Genomic DNA, 27,709 nt, shown 5'->3' with positions numbered 1-27,709 from the left:
AATCTCTTCTGCTCTGTCCCATGGTCTCAGTGATGTTCATCTGCCACGTTTCCATTCAGGAATCTCAGGTGTGCTTTACTCAAGACTCTTCCTTTTTGATGGATGTGGGGTTTTATCTTCTTGCTTCTGAAATGGCTCCCTTCATATTTAGTGGCATGGCAAAACTGACTAATCTCCTTGTTGAGAGTTATCTACACCTTACATGCATTGATTCACCTGCTCATTTGGTGGGGGTTACAGAGACTATGGAGAAAAGAGTCATTTTAAGTACATCATTTCATACCAGAGGGCACAAAATGACACCTATTGCATGTTGGGTACACTACTGCAATGTCATTTCCATGGTAGACAATGATCACCTCCATACATAGGGTGTCATAAGAACACCTCCTCCCCCTACTCCACCCTTTTTATTTACTCAATTTTCCCCTCTTGATCTTGCTTTATGTTTTTTTCCCTTACTTTTACTGCTTCCTCTTCTGCTTCTGACTTGAAATACTGGCAAAAACAAATTCTGTTTCTGTTAGAAAGTTACGCCCACCTCACCTGCCATCTAACATTCCACACAATGGTTGCGTCCCACGGCCTGCACCTACACCACTATAGCACCAACAATGTCTGCACAGAACCTGTTTCATCCCTGTCAGGTACAGTGGCCCCACCCCCACATTCCAAATTCCACTCATCAGCCACCCACGTAGAGACAGGTGGTCAAGTCTCCAGCACTGCCAAGCCAGTGGCCATAATTGCACACAACCACCTGCCCTATTAAATATAAATCTTTTGTATGTATTATATATGATATAGATAGATATACATATACATATAATAAAAGACCCAGTCTTCTAAACATAAGAAGAGGATACTTATAAAATAAATAAAAGAATATACCAACCACATAGTCATTGAGTCAATTCCAAGTAGAAATGCCTCTGTGGGTCTCTGGAGCTGTAAAGTTTCATGCTGCTGCCACAGAGAAGCCGAGTAATTGGAACCACCGTCTTTGTGGTCAGCAACCAACATTCAGCCCACTACACCACCAGAGCTCAAAGAAGAGGATAATTCATGGTTTACAACTAGAACAGTTGTGTGTCAGAAATGCATTCTCCATACTTATTCAATCTGTATACTGATGGTAGAAAGAAAATGTTTTGAAAAGGACGATGCTACCTGTGTACAACTGTGCTTGACACAATAGATGCATGGATTGTTAGAAGAGCTATAAGAGCCTTCAATAAAATAATTAAAATAAGTAAATAAATAAATTGATTCATGGGAGGAGGAAGAAGAAGAGGAAGACAGCATAAGAATTGGAGGAATGCTCCCTGGGCACCCGCAGAATGCAAAGGATACAACCTTGTTTGCTGAAAGCAAAAAATACTTGAAGCATTTACTGATCAATGTCAAGTATGAACTACAAGCCATTGTAAAAAAGACAAAACTCCTCACAGCTGGACCAGCAGGTAACATTATGATAAATGGAGAAAATATTGAAGTTGTTAAAGATTTCATTATACTAGGGTCCAAAATCAATGCACATGGAAACAACAGTCAAGAGATCAAAATATTTATTGTATTGGAAATTATGCTGCACACGACTTATTTGACATGTTAAGTCTATCATGTTAAGGATACCATGTGAGGCATTTTCAATAGCCTCATACGCATGGGAAAATTGGACATTGAATAAGGAAGACTGGATATGAATTATTGCACTTGAAGAATGGAAAAGAACTGGAGACTAATGAAAACTGGACAATGAATAAGGCAGACTGGTGGGACATGCTGGGCTTACTGAATAAGAAAAAAAGTGTGCTGGACGAAGTGTAACCAGAATGATCCTTGGATATCACTTCTCGGCCTTTTGGCTAAGATCAAGTGTAGTATCAGAATGATCCTTGGAGATGAGGATAATGAGACTTCCTTTCACACAAATTGGCCATATTACCAAGAGTCTCTGGGAAAAGACATCATGCTTGGTAGAAGGCCAGTGAAAAGGTAGAGGGAGAGGGACAGAGTAAGATCCTCGGTGATGTGGATTGGTACAGTAGCAAACATTGGATTTAGAGGGAACAAAACTACGAGGATGGTGTAAGACCAGGCAGTCTCATTCTGTTGTACATAGGGTCACTATGAATTGGAGACAACATAACGCACCTATTAACAATAAGAAAAAAAAATTCAAAGGATTAAAAAAAATAACAAGAACAACAAAAAGCAGAAATTGTCATTTTAGTTTCTGGTAAGGAAAATTTCAAAGCAAAAACCATCAGAGAAGACTTGCAAGGACATTGATAATAATGATAAAGTCAATTAAGCACGATGACATTTTATAATAAATACCTACTCCAATGAAAGATCTCTGAAGTACATAAATTGACATTAACAGGATTGGAAAAAGTAAAAGGCTTAATAATAATAGAAAGAGACTTGACTATACCATTTCAATTTTTAAAAAAGACATGAGAAAGTAACTCTTTGAAGATCCAAAAGATCTGCATAACAGAATTAGCCAACTTTCCCTAATACATAGAGCACTCTACCCATTAAAATTAAACTACAGATTATTTTCAAATGCACAATGATATTCTCCAGAATAAATCATATATTAGCCCACAAACCAATCCTCAAGAAATTTAAAACATTACAAGAGTCCAATGTATCTTTTAGGATAATAGTGCTATAAAATTAGAAATTAGGAACAAGAAGAAAAGCAAAGTGGGAGGGGTGAGAAATAACTCTCTGCTTAAAAATCTTAACAGCATAAATAAAATCTGAAATAAAAATATTTCTGGAACCAAATGAGAATTCAAAAGATTGAAAAAATATAACAAGAAGAACAGAAATTCTCATTTTAGTTTCTGGTAAGGGAAACTATATATGTAAAACAAATTATTTGGGTCACAAAGACACCGTTTCCCCCCCAAAAGTAAGATATCCCCTGAAAATAAAACCACTTACAGTTTTGCCTCTCGCTGAAATATAAGGCACCCCGAAAATAAGACCTCCCCAATAATAAGGCCTCCCTGATAATAAGGCCCCCCGGAGCTACCATAACTCTGGATTCTGGACTGTAGCGGCGGTTGCCTCCACGCAGCTTACTGTTGGCCGCTGTGCAAGCAGAGCAGACAGAAGTGTGAGGTCTCTTTTAGTCAGAGGGCCAGGATTGCTGCTCACTCTGCCCTGACAGAGTCTGGCTGACTCACAATTAGACAGTGAGTCACGCAGGGCAGAGTGGGACACATTGCGTGGACACACAGGGATGATTGAGGTAGGGGGGAAATGCCTTATAAAGGGGTGGGGGGATATCTGGTGAAGGTGTCCACTGGCACAGGGGTGGGGGCAGGGGGATCACTTAAAATGGCACTGGAGTATCACTTAAAATGACACAGGAGGATCAAAAGGGGTTACAAAATGGTAACCCCCTCTGATTCTCCTTTGTCATTTCGATTCCTCCTCTGATCCTTCTGGGTCATTTTAATTGATCCCCCTCCCCGCACCCTGATACCCCAGTGTCATTTTTTTTAACCCCTAGACTTAAGCACAAAAGAAAAAGCTATGCCATGGAATACAAGAAAGGAATCATGGACGACTCTTGGGGCCAAAAATCTTACTGATTTTTGCAAAGAGAAGATGTTGAGTATCCGGTTGGTCTGAAAATGGCGAGCAGAGTATGGTAACCTCAGTGAACAAGTGGACAAGGGAAACGCTAAGAAGTGCAAGTGTGGATCAGGTTGGCAACCATTATTTTCCGAGCTGGAAGACCTGATTTGTGAATGGGTTGTTGACAGGAGAGCAAAGGCTTTGGCTGTGAATAGGGCTCAGATTCAAGAATCTGACCTTACAATGGCACCACAGTTGGACATAGCCCCCGAAGACTTCAAAGCATCACGACACTGGCTGGTCCTTCAGCGAAGTGAACTGTCTTTAAGAAGATCCACAACTGCTACCGTACCATATACACAATAAATGTGTACCGTATTCTTCTTCATGGAAAAATAAAACATCCCTGAAAATAAAACCTAGCACATCTTTGGGAGCAAAAATTAATATCAGACACTGTCTTATTTTGGGGGAAACAGGGTAACAGTGCTCAGAGAGCAACCTGTAGCAATGAATGCACACATCTGATAGGACAAAAACACCCCTCAATATCTTAAGCCAATAACCACAACAATTAGAAAGAATTAAAAAGAGTATTATATTCATAAATAGTTGTATTGGCATATATTTCACACATTATACAATACAATAGTTCAATCTTATTTGAAAAAGCTGTGGCATCATCACCACAAATCATTTTAGAATATTTTCTGCATTCTTGTAGACATTCTCATTGGCTCCCCATTTCCTCCTAACCTCCCTTGGCATGCCCCTCAAACCAAACTCACTGCCAGGAAATTAATGCTGAATCATGGTGACCCTCCATGGGTTTCTGAGACTGTAATTGTTTATGGGAATAGACAGTCCAGTCTTTCTTCTGTGTAACTGCTGGTGGTTTTGAATTGTAGACCATGCAATTTTGGTGAAATATGTAACCACTATGTTCCAGTTACTGTGTCTATAGATTTACCTATTGTGTTAGTCTGGGTAGACTAGAGAAACAAATCCATGGACACACATATGTGTATAAGAAAGAGATTTATATACAAGAGGAATTGAGCATTGAGAAAACATCCCAACCCAGTCCAGACCAAGGCCATAAGTCTGATATTAGCCCATATGTCCAATGCCAATCTATAAAGTCCTCTTCAAACACGAGACACATGCAATGAAGCCAAATACAGGATGATGGCAAGCCTGTGGGTAGAAGGTCTTTGGGTCCAGTTGCAAGGGTCTCAGTACTTGCAGGGTCTCTCTGTGGCTTCTCCAGCTTCAGAGGTCTGGTTGCATCCATGTGGCTTGTCTTCTGCAATGTCTCCCAGGAAGAGGCAGAGAGAGAGAAGTGCCTTCCATCTCCAAGGAGGAAGTACCGGATTTACCAGAATTCTTAGGAGAAGGCCATGCTCACACAGAAGTCTCAATGTCTATCTCCAGATTGACAGTTTAGACTCCACCCCTACAATCTTAATCCTTAAATTGACACCAGACTAGGTGACTACCACACCTATCTTGGATTTCACTTACAGATAAACATACAAAATACAAACAAGAAAGAAAACAAAGCAAACAAACAAAAACCCACACAAAAGACAAAATAAATATGAGAAAAATTTCAATTGTGGGGATTCAAGTAAGATGGCTGTCAGCTGGACTCCAACAATTAGGAATTGCACTCAGAAATCAGATGTGTGACCTGAATTTTTGGCGTTCCAGGTTTATTTTTTATATTTCCCTTTAAAACAATCAAACTTGTAACAAAAACAAAAACGTCCCTTTGCCCCTTGAGAACTCAGAGCTTCGTACAGTGGCAAATCTCTGCAGCAACTACCTCCCCAAACTTGGTGACCTGCCAGTGTAAGGAAATCTCCCCTTCCAGACTGCTCTCCAATAAGATAATGTCTATCAGATAGCACCCACATTTACCCTCCATGTCTGACCACTGAGAACTCTGTGTGGAGGCCATATCTTTTTGAGGGGTGCAGAATCTCCATATATCTACGTTATAACCTAGTTGACCCTCCCACTTAATGCAAGAAATCAGTTCCTACCCTGACCTACCAGCTTCCTGAGAGCCAAGAAGCTGACTAAGGTCAAACTAGGGGCTTTCTGCTCTACTCACAATAACATTGGCCTCCTGCGTTCTCCCTATAGTACATAGCAGGTGACAGTTTTCTTTTTGTTGTTGTTTCTAGGTGCTCTCCACATTCCTTTTCTTGAGGTTGACTAGTTGGACTATGTGGAGCACCTAGAAACAACAACAAAAAGAAATCAGTCACCTTAAAAGATAAACAGAATAAAACTCAAACCTTCCAGTAAAAACCATGCAGGAAAGAAGAAAGAAGCACAATACATACCAAGCATTGAAAGGAAAAATGCCAACCAAGAATCCTCTATCCAGGAGAGCCGTTCATCAAAGATGAAAGAAAATGAAAGCATTCTCCAGTAAGGAAATATTAAGAGAATTTGTAGAAATAAAATCAGCATTTATATATATATATATATATTTACCAGAGCTTTAGTCAGGAAATCAAATAGCACACAAACAAGAGATCACTATAGTATGTAACACCACACAGAATTCAACCCACTGAAAACAACAACAACAAAAAGTACAAATATAGAGGGTGGAAATACATAAATAACCTTCACCGTGCCTCCAAAAAAAGAAAAGAAGTATACCAAATACATATAATACAATATGACAGCAACTAAACTACATTTAGAATGAGTAACACTGAATGTCAATGGACTACATGCACCAATTGAAAGACAAAGACTAGATTAGGACACAATCCAGCTTCCTAATTGACTTCCTATTCCTAGCTGACTACCTATGTGTTCTGCCTTCAAGACACACCACAAATTCACAGACAAAAACAGACTGAGAGTCAATCATGGGGAACATTTTACCAAGCCATTGGCCACCAAAAAAGGCAAAACTGGCAACATTAATCTCTGATAAAGTAGACTCCAAAGTAAACTATAGAAAGAGAAACAGGAATGGATACTACACAATGATCAAAGGATTAGTAGAACCAGACATTTAGTCATAGTAATCATGCACGTGCACAATAAAAGACCCAGGAAGCACATCAAATCCTCACAGAGATGCAAAGAGAAATCACAAATCAACATTAATAGTAGGAGCTATCAATACACCACAATTAAAACAGATAGATCAACAAAAAAGAACTTCGGTGAAGAAAGTGAAGAGTTGAATGCCTAAAGCTCAGACTCCAAGATATTTACACCTTAGCCATAATCAACTTTACAATGTTCTCTGCCTGAAGGCAAGGCTATCTATATCCCTGTAATATCATCATAGGGTAGTCACTGGAGGTGTAACTCTTAGGGGCCCCTGATATTGGGCTTTCATCGTCATCCATAGCTTTCTGAAAACCAGGTGTTCGTTATTTAAGCTTTGATACCATTCCTTCCTTTGGATGTGGATTATTTTATTGTTTACAATCCTGAGATCACACAGGCTGGTGTACTTTCATGTGGACTTAGTTGATACCTCATTTAGATGGCTGTTTGTTTTAATATAAGCTTTTAAGGTCCAAGATGCTATTTTTTTCCTGATAAATAGGCACCATCTTGTTTCTTCACCTCACTTTGATATACTACGTATACTTTCAGTCATATCTGAAGAATGAATTGTAAAGTGGATTTTGCTTGCCTATCAAAAGATATAGCCTCTGAGGTCATATAGGCTTGAAGTTAAACAAGCAGTCCTCTAACAGGGAAGTGAATAAGCCCATGTGAAAGAAGCACACCAACCTGTATGATCATAAGGTGTTGACAGGATCAGGTAGCGGGTATCAAAAGACCCCAAACAATCAATTAGATCAATGTCAAAGAGGGGGGGTCTGAGTGGAGACCCAAAGCCCATCTGTAAACAATTGGACATCTCCCCACAGAAGGGTCGCAAGGAAGGGACGATTCAACCAGGGTGCAGTGTAGCACCAACGAAGCATACAGCATCCCTCTAGTTCCTGAATGCTACCTCCCCCTCCCCAATATCATCACCCAGTTCTACCTTACAAATTCGACTAGACCGGAGTACACACATTGGTACAGATATGAACTGTGAATACATGGACTTCAGGACAGATAAAACACGCAGTAACAGTTGTGGAAGTAGCTTAAATCATGAAGTTAGGGGGATGGTAGGGGCTGGGGTGGGGTTGGAAAATGGGGAGAAAGCGGGAACCTATCACAGAATTATATAGCCCACTTCCCAGGGGGATGAATAATAGAGATGTGGTGAAGGGAGACAATGGACAATGTGAGACAAGAAACAACAATAATAATATATAATTGATCAAGGATTTATGAGGGTGTGAGGATGGGGGAGGGAGGGAAAAAGAGGAGCTGATACCAAGGGCTCAAGTAGGAAAAAAATGATGGCAATATGTGTACAAGTGTGCTGAATACAATTGAATGACGAATTGCTACAGGATATGTAAGAACCCCCATTAAAATAATTAATAATAAATAAATAGGTAGGAAAGAATGAATTGTTCCCAGATTAGGGTTATGATTATAACTGTGAGTTCAAGTCCATTTATATATCAATGTGAATAGATGTCTCTGATTCATGTTAGAGACATCACTATCAATTTATTGGGTAACATAATACATCATTTCCATGGGGGCAGAAAGTAATTCTATTGATAGTATCACTAATTTAATCAATGGCATACATTCTAAAACATAGGTAGACATGTAAAAGACAGCTTTTTAGACGACAATAAATGAATTGTTGACATTCACTGATTAGTTTTTTATACCAAGTTACATCTATTGGTTTTGGAAACTCTCAGGGCAGTTCTAAACTCTCATATAATGTTGAGTTTGCAACCACAAGTGTGATAAAGTACTCATGTCTAGTACTTACAATGAACTTTCAAATTCAACAGCAAAAATATAAGTTCTCTGTGTTAGTCTGGGTGACTAGAGAAACAAATTCATAGACACACATATGTGTATGAGAAAGAGCTTCATATCAAAGTTTAATTGTACAGTAAGAAAATATCCCAGCCCAGTGCAGATCAAATCCATACATCCTATATTAGCCCATATGCCCAATATCAGTTCATAAATTCTTGCAGACTCATGCAACACATACAATGATGCCAAATGCAGTGGGTGGAAATTCTTGTGGCTCCAGCGTCAGTGGAAACATCTCAGTGCTGGTGTAGGTCACAACATGGCTCCTTCAGCTCCAGGGCTCTGCTCCATTAGTGTGGCTCCATGTGGCTTGTCAACAGGAAAGTGTAATAGAGAGAATTTGCCTGGCCTCTAGTGAGCTATTTATCCCGGTTGCACCTCCAAATGAGGTTATCAAGCTGTGACCTGATGGACAGGCTGGACTCCACCCCTCTGCTCAAGTTGACAGGAGAGATTATGTAATTGTCACACTACCCAAAAGCCATGAAGACTGAAGAGACATTTCTCTGGAAAGGAAACAAAGATGGAAGATAAGTACATGAAAGAGGTTCTACATGACTAGCTCTTAGGAAAATAGACATTAAGACTATTTGAAGTATAACTACATACTTTTACACATGATAGTTGAATTCAAATCAAACAAAAAACAGTGACAATACCAAATCCTCACAAGGATGCAGAAAAATGGAATGGCTAATAATTGCCTCTAGAAACATAAAATGATAAAGTTACTCTGGAAAATAGAGGTATATTAAAAATTCTATTGAATGACAAATGTATCAGAGTAAAGGTTTGGAAAATAGAGTGAGGATAAGGAATTGTAAAAAGGTTTGTCATGTTTTTCCATGTTATATCTTGCTAGCACTGGAGGAAGGTCCTAGATCGGATGTAATAATCATGTTACCTATCATTTACTGTGCCTGCTCCATAGTCAAGCATGTATGAGAGCTTTGTATGAACTAATTCATCCAATGTTTACAATAAGGTAGGTCATTTTGACCCATATTAGGTAAAGTGATATTTGCTTCATTAGGCAAATCACAGAACTAATTTGTGGTAGAAACTATGATGCAACCTTGGAATGGGACTCCAGCATCTGGGCTCTTAACCAGGAGCAATAAAAAGCCAAACCACTCTCAACACCACGGAGTCAAGGTTGCCTCCTAGTGACCTCATACTCCGTGGTAGAATTCCCCTGTTAGTTTGTGAGACTGACTGCTTACAGAATTAGAAAAAATAACTGCTTTCTCCCATAGAGAGGCTGGTAGTTTTAAACCTCTGACCTTGGGTATGGCAGCCCAATATGTAACCACTACACCACTGTGGTATGCGTCTCAAATGAAAAGAAGACATACAAGATTTGAACATGTAAATTTTAAACTGTGTTCTGGACAGAATACTTCTCATTTCCTCTTGCTCAATCTCTGGTCCCAGCCTGAGAAATTGATGGTTTCAAATTCCACAGAGGATCTAATTTGATTTGAGAAACAAGAATAACTGTAACCTTAAATACCAGCTTAAGAAAAAAAAATTCATTTCCTCTTGCAATATGGAGTAATTAAATGTTTCTTTGCAAGTAGGTGCTGAGTTTCCCTTCTCATTTTTACTGGAACTATTTATCCTGTGTAAATCAAATATGAAAGGCCTGATCATTGGCATATTTAGCTAACTTTTAATCATATTTAGATTATATTTTAATTTAGGTTCATTTGAATACAAGTTGTTCTCCTAGGTAACCCAATCCATTAGTGGTAAAAGCTAAGCAAAAATGATTTATGCCATGATTATGAGAGGAAAAAAGAAACTACAGTTGTGCTATGCATTACAAATGAAAAGACTGGGCTATTGAAAAATTGAAATTAAACTTCTCTACAAAGAAAATCTTCAGAGGTTTTCTTTCTTTCTCTTACTGCCTTTATGTTCGATCCACTTTATGTTATGTTCAAAACTTGTTATTTTCATAATGGCATTGTTTCCTGGAGAAAGGGAAGTTTCCCTGTACTAGAAATAGTCTTTCAAATTATTTTTGAAAAACCAAACAACAGTAATCTAAAATACACAGAGAACTTAGAGTTGTGTTTATTGCTTAAGCTCCAAAGTGAGAAGCAATTTTTCATTTTGAAGTGACTGAAGGCCAATGAGATTGAATTCTTTAATTTCCCATTTTAGCATTAAATGTGAAATTGTCCATATATGTACTCTAATTAAAATCTGTAACATTTGTTTTACAGAACTACTTTCCAGAGAATAACTTTATGAGCTACTGTGATTAGCCTTTACTTTAAATGTAAAATTAAACTGTATAGTTTTTCTTTATTGTTTTTGCTGGAGGATAAACATAATGGCTTCAACTATTTTATGCAGCAACCGTTTAATTTTCAATAACCATGATGGCTGAAAGCATGAAATAATATTTATTTTCTAATAGATCTTTTAACAATGAGTTTAAAGGTATTAATTTAGACCCTCTTATATACAACACCTCTAAACAATGTAAATGTTTCCTATAACCTACAGGATGCCCTTTCATGGAGGATTCAGCTGTTTTTTTTAAATTCTGTGTGGTTAAATTAAGATACTTTACCACCTTGTCTTCTCGTTCTTTTTTTGTTGTTGTTTAAGACACTTATTCAGAGTGATTATCAGACTATTACATTTAGCAATCAACTGCATCTGTGAAAGACAACAAAATAAAACTACATCAAAACATTTTGTTGGAATGATTTACAAATCTCCACAGAACAGAATTCAAGATAAACTGTTATACAATTAGTCACACATAAAGTCCTTAAATTATTTTTCCCATACATGTGAGTATTATCGAACACATGTCTTCTTTGTAGCAGGTAGGCCCTGCCACTACTATGCTTGCCTGAGTTCACAAATCTGTTGTCACCTTTATCTTCCTTGACATTTATCTAACTCTGATCTCCTGTGAAGCTTTGGTTCCTGGGGGTCATTAAAATCTTCTGCCATTGCCATAGCTACAACTCTGTTGGAATTGTCATAGCCACTTTGGTTTCATGGTTTGACTAAACATTGACCTCCGTCATCCAAAGAGCCAGAGTTTTTTCCTCCAAAATTTCCTCTCTCTGTTAGTCCAAAATTTGAAGATTGATTGTTGTAATTTCCACAATCACCGTAGCTTCTTCCATCTTCAAAGCGCTTCCGTCATTACCAAGTCCATTATAATTATCCCGTCTGCCACCATATCCACCATGACTGTTGCCAAAGCTGCGACATTCACTGACGTTTCCACCCTGACCCAAGTTGTCATTCTCACCAAAGCCACTTCTGTGGGAACCACCAAAGTTCCAAGAACTACTTCAACCTCTTTGGTTGGAAGAGGCACTGGGCATCTCTTGCTTTGAAAGTTTTCCTTATTTCGCAATTGTGGCCATTCACAAAATGGCACTTTCAAATGACAATCTTATCTACCGAATCATGGCCATGAAAAGTTACAAAAGCAAAACCCTTCTTCCTGCCATTTCCCCTGTCAGCCAAGCTTTCAATCACTTCCAAGTTCCCATATTGCTCAAAGTAACTCCACAAGGAGCACTCCTCGGTAATTTCTTTGATGGCACCAACTAAGTGTTCTGTTTTTATTTGCTTGTTTGTTTAAATCGTTTTATTAGGGGTTCATACAATGCTAATCACAATCCATACATACATCAATTGTGTAAAGCATATCTGTACATTCATTGCCCTTATCATTCTCAAAACATTTGCTCTCCACTTAAGGCCTTGGTATCAGGTCTTCATTTTTTCCCTTCTCTCCCCGCTCCCCCCTCCCTCATGAGCCCTTGATAATTTATAAATTATTATTTTGTCGTATCTTGCCCTGTCCAACGTCTCCCTTCACCCACTTTTCTGTTGTCCATCCCTCAGGTAGGATGCCACATGTACATCCTTGTAATCGGTTCCCCCTTTCCAAAGCACTCTCACTCTACCCTCCCATTATCGCCACTCACACCACTGGTCCTGAAGGTATCATCCTCCATGGGTTCCCTGTGTTTCCAGTTCCTATCTGCACCAGTGTACATCTTCTGGTATAGCCAGACTTGCAAGGTAGAATTCGGATCATGATGCGGGGCAGGACTAGAGGAAAATTGTATTTTTCATCGGTGCTACATCGCACCTTGAATGACTCCTCTCCTCCCCTAGACCGGTCTGCAAGGTGGTCTCCAGTGGCCAAAAAAAGGGCTTTGGGTCTCCACTCTGCACTCCCTTCCCCTCATTCACTATGGTAAGATTTTTTTGTTCTGATGATGCCTTATACCTTATCCCTTCGACACCTCGTGATCGAGCAGGCTTACGTGTGTCTTCCATGTGGGCTTTGTTGCTTCTGAATTAGATGGTTGCTTGTTTTCATTCAAGCCTTTAAGACCCCAGATACTACACCTTTTCATAGCCAGGCACCATCAGCTTTCTTCGCCACATTTGCTTATGCACCCATTTGTCCTCAGCAATCGTATCATGGAGGTGTGCACTCAATGATATGATTTTTTGTTCTTTGATGCCTGATAACTGACCACTTCGGCACCTCGTGATGACACAGGCTAGTCTGTTCTTCCATGAGGGCTTTGTTGCTTCTGAACTAGATGGCCATTTGTTTATCTTCAATGCATTTAAGACCCCAGATGCTACATCTTTTGATAGCCGGGCACCATCAGCATTCTTCACCACATTTGCTTATCCACCCACTTTGTCTTCAGTGGTTGTGTCGGGAGGGTGAGCATCATAGAATGCCAATTTAAGAGAAGAAAGTATTCTTGCATTGAGGGAGTACTTGAGTGTAGGCCCAATGTCCTTCTGCTACCTTAATACTAAACCTACAAATATAGGCACATAGATCTATTTCCCCATCCTCATATATAAATATATGTGCATATGTACATGTCTTTATCCAGACCTCTATAAAGGCCCTTTGCCTCCCAGCTCTTTCCTCTATTTCCCTTGACTTTCCTCCTGTCCCACTATCATGCTCTATCCTCACCTGGGTTTCAGCAATACCTCTTCATTACATTACTCTTGATCATGCCCTACCAGGCCTCCCACACACCCCTCACCACTAATTTGGATCACTTGTTGGTCCCTTGCCCCTGGGTTTGTTAACACAATTTCCTTTCCCTCCACCTTCTCCTATCCCTTGTCCCATCAGAACTGTTGGTCCCATTGTTTTCTCCTCCAGATTGTTTATCCAGCCTATCTTATTTAGACAGACATGCGGAGATAATGACATGCACAAAAACAAGACCCAGCAAAACCAAGCAACAATATACAACAAAACAACAAACCACCGACAAAGAACAAAATATAAAAAGAAAGAAAAGCTTGTAGTTAGTTCAAGGACCATTTTTTTGGCCTTTAGGAGTGTTTTCCAGTTCAGTCTATTGGGGTACCGCAGCCTGGCCCCAAAGTCTACCTTCAGCATTCCCTGGGGACCTTGCCGCTCCATTCCCTTGCTGTTCCACTGCACTCCCCCAGCGATTTGCCTTGGTGTGGTGGTATCAGATCTGGCTCACTTCCCACAATGTCTCCGGTGCTGTCCCCCGCAGGGCTATGGGTCAGTGAGGGACGTCATGTCTCATAGTGGGGCTGGCCATGTGATCCTCTCTGTGGACTGGCTGCTCTAATTGGGGTCATCATCCTCAAGGCCTGGTGGGCCAGGATGTGCTCCACTCTCTCCTACTCCCCCTTCATCTGCTCCCGTGTGCTCCGATCAGATATGTCCCTCTACCAGAGCTGCAGATTCAATGACATCCTTTGAAATAAATTATTCTCGGGGAAAAGGGCAGGTATCCACTTAGTATTTTATACTGGGGACAGCCCCCCCCCATACCTCTCCACTGGTTCCTTACTGCACACTGTGAATGTTGCGTTCACAGCTTGGGCCACTGGGTTGAAATCTGGTCCCTCTTTCCCTGTGGGGTTTAAATAATGCCCTCCTCTTGGGTGGGTTAGCGCCCCATGCCCCCGCTACCTTTTTCTTCCTTATTTTCATCATTTTTTTCCTTTCCACATTTCCTCCCCAGTTGTCTACCATGTGCATCCCTGTATTTGATCTGGTCCCTGCCATACTACACGATCCTCACCCCAAGAATGTTTATATACGGTAGCTTTTTCCCTAGGCCCTTTTTGAATTTTTTTAAATGCTTACCTCAACAGATGCATGTTGTACTTGTCCCTTTGTGCCTGACTTACTTCGCTTAGCATGATTTCCTCCAGTTCTTCTCATGCTGCGATGTGCTTCATATGTTCATCTCTGCTTTTTAGTGATGCGTAGTATTCCATTGTATGTATATACCACAGTTTTTTTAATCCAATAGTCAGTTGATGGAAATTTGGGTTGCTTCCAACTCCTTGCAATTGTGAACTGTGCTGCAATGAACATTGGAGCACAGATGTCTGGCCTTGGTTTGTTTCTTGCCCCTTCAGGGTATATGCCCAGAAGGGGGATTGCTGGGTCGTATGGTAACTCGTTTTCCATCTGTTTTAGATATTGCCAGATTGATATTACTGGTCATACCTACTTACAAGTCTACCAGCAATAGATGAGAGTTCCTGTCTCCCCACAGCCCCTCCAACACTTGTTGATTTCTGATATTTTGAAATGGGCTACCTTTGAGGGTGTTATGTGGTACCTCATTTTTGTTTTAATTTGCATTTCTCTTATGGCTAAAGATCGAGAACATTTTCTCATATGTTTGTTGGTCATTCAGATCTCTGCCCCTGTGAAACTTCTGTTCAAATCCGTCTCCCACCTCTCAAGTGGGCAATTAGTTTTTTTTTTCTTTTTGAAAGCTAGCAGAGTATTATAGATTTTAGTAATAAGGCCTTTGTCTGATGTGTCATTGCAAAAGATGTTTTCCCAGTCCGTGGACTCTCTTATTACTCTCTTGTTGAATGCTTTCGATGTACACAGGTGTTTTATCTTCAGTAGATCCCATTTGTCAATTTGTGCCTCCTCTGTGTTTGTGTCCTTTCTTCATTCTGATAGCCAATGTATTCCCCACCCAAAAGTTCTCAGGTTTGTCCCAATTCTTTAATTGATGGCCCTAATAGTTTAGGGTTTAACTTCAAGGTCTGTGATCCACCTTGAGTTTATTCTTTTGCATGGAGTGAGATAAGGGTCTTGCTTCGTTTTTCTGCAGGTAAGCATCCATTTTTTTCCAGCACCACTTGTTGAAGAGGGCATCTGCTTCCCATTTGATATTTTTGCGGCCCTTATCAAAGATCAGTTGTCTGTATGCTGATAATTTTATTTCTGGGTTTTCAGTTCTTTTCCATTGGTTTGAATATCTGTCATTGCACCAATACCATGCGGTTTTGACAACCGTGGCCGTATAGTATGTGCTAAAGTCAGGTAAAGCAAGCCCTCCAATGGTGTCCTTCTTTCTGAGGAGTTCTCTGCTAATTCTGGGCTTTTTCCCTCTCTATATGAAGTTGGTAATCAGTTTTTTCCATTTCTTTGAAGAAAGATGAGTGTCATTGTATCAGGATTGCATTAAACTTAAATAGTGCCTTTGGCAGAACTGACACCTGGACTGTACTGAGTCTTCCAATGCATGAGCATAGGATATTCTTCCATTTCTTGAGGTCACTCTTGATTTCTTATAATAGTGTTCTGTAGTTTTCCTTGTATAGATCTTTTGTTCTTTTAGTCAGGTATATTCTTAGATATTTCAATTTGTATTTGGCTATTGTGAAGGGTACCACCTTTTTGATCTCCTCTTCTGTGGTCTTATCCGATGTGTATAACTGTCTGATGGACTTCTGTCTGTGATCTTGTATCCTGCCACTGTGCCAACTCCTCTATTGCTTCTAGTACTCTCCTTGTGGTACTTTTGGGATTTTCCATATATAAAATCATATCATCTGGAAATAACGATAGTTTCACCTCTTCCCCAGATGAATACCTTTGATGTCTCTTCTTTGCCTTATGCTGTTAGCTAAAACCCCAAGCAGGATATTAAATAAGAGTGGGGACAAGGAGCATCCTTGCCTGGTCCCCTTTTTCATTGGGATTGTGTTAGTCTTTTCTCCATTGACTACCACGTTGGCTGTTGGCTTTTCATATACACCTTGCATTATCTTGAGGAATTTTCCTTCCATTCCTATCTTCTCAAGTGTATTTGGATAAAAAGTTCTGTAAATATCTATCAGTTCAAATTGTCTAATTGTGGTTTTTAGATCTCTAGCCTCCTTGTTGAGTTTCTTTCCCTGTGATCTATCTTTCTTGAAGAGTGGTGTGTTGCTGTCACCCACTAAAATTGTTGAGGCTGTGATTTCTCTTTTAATCTTTTGACATGTTTGATTGACATATTCAGCGGGTCTCTCATTCGGGGAATATAAGTTTAAAATGCTTAGTGATTCTTTGTCTACCATTCCCTTTAACATTATATAGTGTTCCTCCTTGCCTCTTTTTATGCTTTGCACTTTGAGGTCAATTTTATCTGAGATTAGAATTGCAACCCGTGCTTTTTTTGTATTGCTGTTTGCTTGGTATGACTTTCTCCAGGCTTTTATTCTCATCCTATTTTTGTCTGTAGCCTTGAGATGTTTCTCCTGTAGGCAGCCAATTGATAAGTTGTTTTTTTTCTAAGTCAGTCTGTTAGTCTCAGTATTTTAATGCCTGCATTCAGTACATTGATATTCAGGGTTATTTTCTCTATCTGTGGACTTTGTGATGTAATCTTATACCTTTTGTGTATTACTCTTGACTTCTTTCCATCCTTAAGCCAATGCTATCTTGGGATCTGTTTTCTCTTTGTTACCCTCTGGGTGAGGTTGCTCTATGTGGTGGTCTCTTATTTATGCTTGGTGAGTGTTGTTCTTCTGCCCATACTGGGTCGGCAAGGATCTTTTGTAGGTCGAGGTTTCTTCTAACGTATTCTTTGGGTTTTTCCATGTCTGGGAAGACTCTTACTTCTCCATCTATCTTGATCGATAATTTGGCTGGGTAGAGTATTCTTGGGTTTGCATTGTTTTCCTGCAATTTTTGGGATATGTTACTCAACTCTCCTCTTCTTCATGATTTCTGCTGATAGGTCTGAGCATATTCTTATTTGGGAACCTTTATATGTGATTGCTTGTTTTTCCTTAGCTGCTCTCATGATTTTCTCCTTTTCCTCAAAGTTGGGTAGTTTAACTATTACGTGCCTTACTATCTTCTTGGGATTCAGTCTAGTTGGTGTTCTTCCAGCCTCCTGAATGGCTGCCTGGTTTTCATTCATTAAGCTGGAGAAGCTTTCCTCTAAGAATTCTCTCACTATTGTTGCAGATAATTTCTTTGTTCTTTCTTCATCTGTTAAGCCAAAAATTGTAATGTTTTTCCACTTCATAGCATCAGACATAGCTCTTAGGTTTTCTTCTGCTTCTCTGTTGATCTTATTAGATTTTTATTCACGTTTGTTAAAGTCTGCTTGGCTGTCCTCCAAGTTACTGATGTGGTGCTCTGATTTCTCCAGTTGATTCTCAAGGTTCGTGTTTCTGCTACTGGTTTTTGTTATCTCCGCCCTAAGCTCCTGTATTTCCCTTTGGCGTATGGCCTTTATCTCCTCTATCATTTCATCCTTTTTCTGTATTGTTTCCCTCATATCCTGTGACTCCAAGCAGCATTCTGAAATTTTCTTTCTGTGACAGCTCAATGTCTGCTGCTTCTATGTATGTTGTTATATTCGTGACATCTTCTGCCATTGCCTTTTATTTCTTCCATTATTTCGTTGAGGTCATTGGGGCTGATGGCTGTTTTCATTACCTTGTTTTAGAGGAGCCAGGTGTCATTTTCCAGGGAGTCGAAGAGCATGGGAGACTTGTAGGAATGCTTCGTCAAACTGCCTACAGCTAATTATACTATGGGATTAACCTATCACTTTATACTCACGTGACTTCTCTATCAGGGGAGTGCCCCAGAAGACTGGTGGGTTGCCTGCTTTGGTGTTGTGGAGGTTTGGCAGAGGGTCCTTCAACAGCTTGGAATGTTGATGAGTGTTGGCTGAACTGTCTTATGCCCCCAGGTACACAGGCAGGAATTCTCAGGTGTGTTGAATTTCCCTCTAAGCAACTCTCCTGGGCTAGATTTAGCACAGTCCCTCTAGTATGTGTCACTCCATTGCCATCTTCCTAGAAGTCCCAACTAAGTCCTCTGGAGATTTCTCCTTTCCCCACAACTTTATTGTCCAATTTATGTGTCCCTTGCAGTGCTCCATCTCAAAGGAAGAGACTGGAGCACTTACTTCTGGCCAGGAGCCTCCCTAATTGTTCAAAGTGGCTCTGTCCACTCCCATCTATTTTTCTTTTTAAAAATGCACTGGCATATACTTCACATGTCATACAATCTAGTCATTCAGTGATATTAAGGGGTGTTGTGCAATAATCACTACAAACAATTTCAGAATATTTTCTTCTGATTGTCCTTGTTGTTAGCTCTCCATGTCCTTCCAATTTCCCCTGCCATTGTGTCTTTATATATTCACCCATCCTTGATTTCTTATATGGAAACTCATACAATACACAAACAACAACAACAAAAATGATGGCAAACCCAAACAGAGAAATGCCTTAATCAAGATAAAGCAGAATGTATTTTTTAGAAATGAAACTTTAAAATGTGCCCAAAGAGAGCTCCACTAAGTTGTTACATTTTGACCTAACCACGTCTACCACAGTCAATTTACAATGCTCTTTGTCTGATAGCATGGCTGTTCACTTCCTTAGACCACTATCAGCGGGAGTTCATAGGAGGCTCGATCCCTGTAGGATCCCTGAAAATTAATTTTGGGCTTCCATTGTCATCCATAGACTCTGTAAACCAGGTGTTCAGAATAAAAACTCTGACACCATTCTTTCCTTTTGATTTAGATTTGACTGTTTACAATCCTTGAATTATACAAGCTAGTGTGCTTCTTCCATATGCACATAGTTGATGCATAGCTTAGACGACTGCTTGTTGGAAGAAAAGACTTTAATAACCCGGACACTATTCTTTCTTATAGCTGGGCACCATCTAGTTTCTTAACCACACTTCCCTGTAGCACACATATCTTCATTATCTGTCATCATGGCACCTATTATCAAGTAGGATGATGTCATAAGACCTAATTTTCCTTAGATGGGGATAGAATTAACTGAACCCCAATACATCCATATACCTATGGTTTACATATGTCTCTGGTTCACATTAGATATAGCATCATCATTTTATGATATAGAATATTATAAATAACTCCCCTGGGGCATGAGATAATTCAATTGGTAGTATAAATAATTTAACCAGTGGTACAGAATTTAAAGCACTGTTGAGGAAAGGGAAATAAAGGAAAGCTTCAGACTGAAATACATGAATTGTTGATTTGTACAGATTAAACACTTAAGTTACTGGACCCTATTTGCATAAACAGTGGTGTTTGTGATAAGGCAGAAATTTCAATAACACTCATTCATAAAGACAGAACTATGCCTACCAGACCAACAAATATCCTAAGAAAGCAAGGAGGACATTTAAAGAGTAATTATATGGTAGCCTCATGCCATTATTCATTGGGCACCCTCAAAGCAAGACATCTGAACCAAAGTCCCAGGACTACCAATATGATAACCTTTGGATAACAATAATCTGTTTCTTCTCACATGAAGGGGTTTCAGTCTTAAGCCCAAAGAAGTATGTTTGTTCTTTAAGTGTTCTACAGGTGAGTTTAAGGTAAACACCAGCTTGCTTAGTGCAGTTTCCACAGTGAATCCTAGTATGGGGTATGAAGGATGTTGTGTGCTTGGAAAGAACAGCATCCAAATCCCCATGGTCAATAGCACACAGTTTAGGCTAATTAGGAGACTCTGACTTAGACATGAGCGCAATGGTTTTGAGGGGTGGGGGTAGCAAAGCTAACAGTGCTTCCTCTGCGATAGCCATAGGCAAATGGATACATCCTCACGACAAAATTAAGTTTCGCTTCATTTAAAAAATGTGAAGCTTAATTTCAATTTGTTACATGATCAAGATGACAATGTTTTTGTGATGTCCTTTGCACAAAGTCCTAGAAAACAATGAATATTTATCTTCTACCCTTATAGCAGAAATACCTCACAACTTTGCTTAGCCTTTGTCATTAATAGTTTGGGGGATCTGTTTCTTTGTTAGCATAAGTTTAAAGCAATCCAATAAAAATTACACAGAGTGATATTGCATGATGCATTCTTGGCTTCTATGCAGTAAACCCATTTTCCATAAATGCACTTCACATAGAATCACCACTCGTTTCTGTATCAGTGGAGGCTTATTTGCTGCTTTTATGCTGAGCATAATTTACTAGCGCTAGGTGTCGAAAAGGGGCTACCAATCTACTTCCACTGAAAACTCTTTGGGTTTACAATGGTGTGACTTTCCACCAGGTCTGATGATGGTACACAACTGGACAGGGTATTCTTCAAGTGTGCATTATGCATGGGTCAGTTTGAGTAGGGGAACAGTAATATGGCAGACAGCAACAATTGCCTTTATTGATAATGTTATGAATGAATATTCCTTAGGAAAATCAGTTCCTTTGTTGTAAGGAGCCATCAAATCAGTTCTGATGCATAGTTTCCTATCTATGTACAACAGGAAAACTCAGTGCCACCTTCCCAGTATGTCCTGTGCCTAAGTGTTCTATCCACTGTGTCAGGTCATCTCCTTGAAGGCCTTTATCTGTTTTGCTGCTCCTCCAATAAACCAAGCCTGCTGTGCTTCTTCAGGGACTGGTCTTTCCTGCCAACAGGTTCAAAATATGTAAGATGAAGTCTTGCCATCCTTGCACTAGGAGTCTTCTGGCTGTACTTCTTTTAAGACTTTTCCAAGATGATTTGCCCTTTTAGCAATCCATGGTACTTTCACTATACTTCTCCAGCACCACAACTCAAATGCATTGATTCTTTTTTTTTTTTCAGTCTTCCTTATTCAATGTCCAGTTTTCACATGCATAGGAGGCAATATAAAATACAATGACTTGGGTCAGGAGCACTTTACTTCTCAAAGTAACATCCTTGCTTTTCAACACTCTGTCTCGTGCAGCAGATGAACCCAATGTAACACGTCCTTTAATCTCTTGACCGCTGCTTCAATGAACATTGTTTGTGGAGCCAAGAAAGTCAAAATCTTTGATAACTCCAAACTTTTCTTCATTTATTATGATATTTCTAATTGGTCCATTTGTCAGGAAGTTGGTCCTGTTTACATTGAGTTGTGATACATACTTTGATCTTCATCAGAAGATCATCTTTGCCATCTTTGATCATCATCAGAAAGTGTTTCAAGTCTTCCTCAACTTCAGTAATCAAGGTGGGTCATCTGCATGTATCCTTCCTCCAATCTTGAGGTCACAGTCTTCTTCATATAATCCTGATTCTTTAATGATTTGCTCAGCATACAAATTGAACAAGTATGGTGAAAGAATACATCCCTGAAACACATCCTTCCTGATTTTAAGTCATGCAGTATTCCTTTGTTCCGTTCACACAACTGCCTCTTGATCCTTTTGTAAAAGTTCCAAATGAGCACAATGAAGTGTTCCAGAAGCTCCTCTCTTCTCCGAGTTTTCTATAGTTTATGCTGAACCACACAGTCAAATGTCTTTGCAAACTCTCTACTTTGATCCAAAATCCATTGGACATCAACAATAATATCCCTTTTCCCACATTTTTGAGGGTGGATAAATATAATTTTATCATAGGCAGCATGTACTGCAATATGGATATTAAAATGTCCTTATTGGTAGTGTATGTTTTGTCAGTCCTCTTGCTGTGTTATTCCCAGCATAAGAAATAATATGATTTTCTGACTCAAAATGCCCAATACCGGTTCATTGCACCTAATGCCTAGAATATCTATATTTATGCATTCCAATTTATTTTTGACCACTCCAATTTTTTAAATTCAGAATTCACACATTTTAAGTTCTGAATATTAGATTTTTGCAGTTGTTTCTCCTTACTTTGAGTCATGCTCCATTAGCAAATGAAGATCCTGAAATGTCCATGCCCACAGGCTTTATTTAACTCACCTCACCACAGTGGCCTCCACTCCAAGAAAGCAGCTCCTCCTTAGTCACGTTTTCAGTGCCCTTCAGTGCTGAGCCACCACAGTATGACACACTGACAGACAAGTGGTGGGGAATTGAACTAGGGAAGGTTATGTTCTCCTTTCCAGAAAGATATAACAGAACATGATACATATCACTGATATATTCCAGTATTTCTCAGAATCTTAAGACCTCCCCCCCCCCCATGTTTCAAATTCACTGGAGATTTGAAAAGGGGAACGTTGCTTATAGAAAGCATATGGAGGACCATACTTGAGAAGGATTGTGTCTGTGGCAATATCTAATTATTGTATCACAAATTCCTAGACACTAAGTAGTCTTCTACTTGAATTAAATCAGCTTAAAGCAGGAAAGCTCTTTATTTCCCAGTAGAGAATTGTACACTTCGGTGATTCTTAGTGTGTTCTGACAGACAGAACATACACTGTTATAAATTACTACAAAGATTTATTCTAGACTAACAATACAATTGAAGAGGAAAGAACACCAAAGAAATCATTGCAATGAAAGGAAATGAGTGTGCACTAGAAGCAAATATGATTCCTAACCCTATGAGGCTGTATGTTTCTTTGGTAGTTTGTAGGCTTTGATTTGTTCACAGGCCTTTGAGCAAAATGATGTAACACTTTCCATCCTTTGCTCATCACAAAAGGCCAAGTGATCATGATAGGCTTTTATTCAGGCTACTTTTTTTCAGTTGTCATATAATCATTTATTATCTTACTTTCTTTTTTAAACAATATTTTATTGGGGGCTCGTACAGCTTTTATCACAATCCACACACATATCCATTTTGTCAAATACATCTGTACATATGTTGTCATCTTCTTTTCCAAAACATTTTCTTTCTACTTGAGCCCCTGGAATCAGTTCCTCATTTTCCCCCCTCCCTCCTCCACCCATAAGAGAAGACAGGTACTTCTGCTCATCAGATAAGAACTACATTTTGCCAGAAATATCTTACAATATAGATTTTAATTATCTGTTTGTCCTCTCCACTAATCATACTTTCAAACTTTATGGAGATGGCCTGGATTGTCACCTCCTCATGAAATGCCTTTGCCTCCTAGAATTCTAAAGATAGAAACTCTTTTGACCCAAACAAGGGTATTTAAAAGCCTTGAACTCTTTCTATATCTCATTTTAGAGCATTTTATAACAAGAATTTATACAGCAATATCAGAGAACTTTGTTTGCTTTTAAAAATTGCTTGTTGATTGCTGTATGAAGTTAGAAGACATTGGAGAGATTAATGGATGTAAAATCACTAGGCAGGGAATTATTGCAGTAATCCAAACAATCAATGGTGGTTGTTTATATGGGAAGAAAATGGTAGAGAGGAAGCTACATATCAAAAAGATGCTAAGAAATAGAATTATCGGGTCTTGCACTTCATTCTATTCAAAGAGTAAGATGGAGAGAGATATCAATACAGACACAACAGTGCGGGATGCAATTGGGTCATTTATTGGGCTGTGTAGCTCAGAAGAAATTTATTTCATGGAGAAAATCAACAATTCAAATATGATTATGTTTCATCCCAAAAGAACCCCTGGTGGCATAGTGAGTTAAGTATTGGGCAATTCCAAACCACTTGCCATTCCTCAGGGAAAAGATGAGACTTTCTACTCCCATAAAAAGTTATAGTCTCCTAAAGCCACAGGGGCAGTTCTATACTGTCTTATAAGGCCAGTGTCAGCTTGGTGGCAGTGAGTTTAATTATTGCGTTTATGTTTAATACCATATGCTGATGAGAATATGGATAACTAGAGTTTTCTATGGAGGCAGAAGACCAACATGGACATACTTAAAAAAATAAAACTCTTGAGTACTAGCTTCAAAAAAGTAAGCATGTCCCTAAAATATACTTATATCTTCCCCAAATATATGAGGCAGAATTAAAAACCAACAAGAACATATTTTATACCAAAACAACTAAAGAAAAACATTTCATATCTCCTGCTGAAATACTGAAAGATTTTATGAGCAAACTATTGAATGATGCAGGAACCATCAAAACAAGATGGAAAGAATACATGGAGTCACTGTACTGAAAATAACCAGTTGGCATTCCTCCATTTAGGATAGCACATGAGCAATAACCAGTGATGCTATAAGAAGTTCAAGCTGCACTGAAAGCATTAGCCAAAATCAAGCCTCCAGAGATTGACATAATACCAACTGAAATTTTAGTAAGCTGATGAAGCATTGAAAGCATTCAATTACCTATTCCAATAAATTTGGATGACAGCTACTTGACCAACTGACAGGAAGAGATTCATATAAAGGGCAGTGAAAAATAGGAAGGTCCACCCAAAGATGGATTTACATTGTGGCAGCAACAATATGCTCAAGCATGGGAACAACCGTGAGCATGGCCCAGGACCATGCAGTGTTTCCTTCTGTTGTGCACAGGGTCGCTATGGGTCAGAATTGACTCAATGACACCGACCACCAATACCCATTCCAAAGAAGCATGATCTAACAGAATACTCTAATTATAGAACAGTATCATTCATATCACATTAAAATAAAATTTTGCTGAACAATTATCCAACAGCAGTTGAAACTGTATGTTGACCAAGAGCTACCAGAACTTCAAGCCATCTTAAGAAAAGAACAAACAGAAGCTGGCTTCAGTTTACAACTCTATTTGGCCACAATATCTTTTAGAAGAAGGAGAATCATGGCCATAGAATGGCACACTTTCCCTTCCAACCCTGATGCAGCTAGAACTTCTCTGTGGAAGGATGGGGAAGTGGGCGGAAATGCTGTCTGTTAGAGCATTTTCCCTTTGGAGGAGCAGTAAGACCCTTTACCCCAGTGCACCCAGGACCCCCTAAGGGGCCCTCAAGTTAGGGGCAACTATTGCCCCAACCTTGAACCTGCCAACGTTCTACCCGTCATCGTAGAGGCAGCTGGGGAGCATGGTCCCCAGGCAGTCTACAAGCTTTCACTCTAATTGAACTCAGGCAAATAAAAAGTGACTTGGGCAGTGACTCTAACAAACCCCAAAAGTACATAGAACACTTCCAGCACCTCACCCGAGCCTATGATTTAACCAGGAAGGATTTAATGGTTATACTGGGACAGACCATGACAGGCTTTGAGAAAGAATGAGAGCTCAAAGGTGCTAGGAAGTTTGCAGAGGAGTAGCATGTGTTGAATGACAAGGACCCCGTAGAGGAAACTGCCGTCCTTTAACTGACCCTGCTCAGAATCACAGTGATCCCAAGGACAAGTGGGCACGGGAACATTTTCTAGTGTGCATCCCAAGTGGACTAAAGTCAGGTAGGCAAAGGACCATGAACTATGCCAAAGTGACAGTGATTCACCAGGGACTGGTGGGACCTCCCGTGGGCTTTTTTAGAGGGGTTTAAGGAGGCCTTGAAGAATCATGCTGCTGTAGACATAGATTCCTATGTGGAACAAGTCTTACTCAGGGACAAGTTCCACATGCAGGCTGCACCAGACATTCAGTCAGTGTTTAAACAGGCCACAACATGTGTGAGTACAAGCTAGTGGTTCTTGGTTCAGGAGGCATGGGGAAGTCTGCTCTGACAGTTCAGTTTGTTCAGGGGATTTAAATACTATCCAACGATAGAAGATTCCTACAGAAAGCAAGTTGAAGTAGATTGCCAACAGTGTATGCTCAAAATCCCGGACAGAGCAGGAACAGAACAGTTTACAGCAATGAGGGATTTGTATATGAAGAATGACCAAGGATTTGCACTAGTATATTCTATTACAGCTCAGTCTACATTTAATGACTTACAAGACCTGAGAGAACAGATTTTACAGGTTAAAGACACAGAAGATGTTCCAATGATTTTGGTTGGCAATCAATGTGACCTGGAAGATGAGCGAGTAGTTGGCAAAGAGCAGGGTCATAATTTAGCAAGACAGTGGTATAACTGCCTTTTTAGAATCTCCTGCAAAGTCGAAGATCGATGTTAATGAGATATTGTATGACCTGGTCAGACAGATAAATAGAAAAACACTAGTGGAAAAAGAAGAAGCCTAAAAAGAAACCAAACCTGCTGCTCTAGACCCCCAGGAAGCAGCAGCTCTGAGCCACACTACAGGAATGAAGACCTGTTGCCTAATTGGAAAGTGCCAGCATTCCAGATATCAATAAACAAATCTGAAGAGGCTTCTCCTGTTTTATATATTATGTGAAGTATTTAGATCTTTTATTGGTTTGCACAAGTTCCCTAGAGAGAAAAAAATTGCTCTGTGTATATCTCTTGGAAAATAAGACAATAGTATTTCTCCTTGCAATAGCAGTTATAACTGATGTGAAAGTAAATATATTTGACTCTAATATGATTATACAAAAGAGCATGGATGCATTTCAAATGTTAGCTATTGCTATTATATCAAATAATTTCATATTGACCTTTTTATCATGATTCCTCCCTAGCAAGCGCTAAAAAGTTGAACCATTTTACTTTCTATCTGTAAGGATATAGATTATGAAATACCCCTCAAACTCATTGTAGCAGATAACTATTTTGAGTCATTGACTCCATTTTATATTTTTTAAAAATTATGAAATATCATTCTGTCATTATATTCTAACTAAAATTGTTTGTGCATAATTCTTTGGAAAAATGGGTCTGTTATAGGAAAAAAAACCAGGGATACTGATTTCTATGGCTTTCCAAGCTAAAATATATAATATACTAAGTCAACTCTAATATTGCTTCCTGTGTTTTACTGTCAGATTAAATTACAGCTTTTATGAATGATTAAATTTTAGTACATTTTAAAAAAAACCTGAAAGAGATACTGGAGGGAGATGGTTACTTGTGCTAATTCGGCCTTTTACAGTAGGGAGCAGGAACGGGGGCTCAGGCCAAGGAGGAGAGAAGGAAGGACATGAGGCATGCCTGCATTTTTAACTTCCTGTCATCCACCTCCCATGTTTCCCAGACCCGTGACCAAAGTGCCAAGTGCTATGTGTGTCGGGAACTGGGCCACTGGGCACGGAACTGCCCTAGCTGGCATAGGCCCACCCAAGGGCCCTGCCACCCCCACAGGCAAGCTGGCCCCCAGGGTGCCCCTTGTCCCATGGC

At 39.5% G+C, this 27,709-nt stretch overlaps 2 pseudogenes; both read left to right on the top strand.

Annotated features, from left to right (window-relative positions):
* Positions 1-1,848: 1,848 nt before the first annotated feature.
* Positions 1,849-1,925, top strand: LOC142425051 (U2 spliceosomal RNA; annotated as a pseudogene).
* Positions 1,926-26,116: 24,191 nt separating this feature from the next.
* On the top strand, positions 26,117-26,680 carry LOC142424372 (ras-related protein Rap-1A pseudogene; annotated as a pseudogene).
* The last annotated feature ends 1,029 nt before the right edge of the window (positions 26,681-27,709 follow it).

Source organism: Tenrec ecaudatus, chromosome 13 (genome assembly GCF_050624435.1).
Source record: "Tenrec ecaudatus isolate mTenEca1 chromosome 13, mTenEca1.hap1, whole genome shotgun sequence".
Classification (NCBI taxonomy): Eukaryota; Metazoa; Chordata; class Mammalia; order Afrosoricida; family Tenrecidae; genus Tenrec; species Tenrec ecaudatus.
This window is presented reverse-complemented; position numbering and strand designations above follow the sequence as displayed.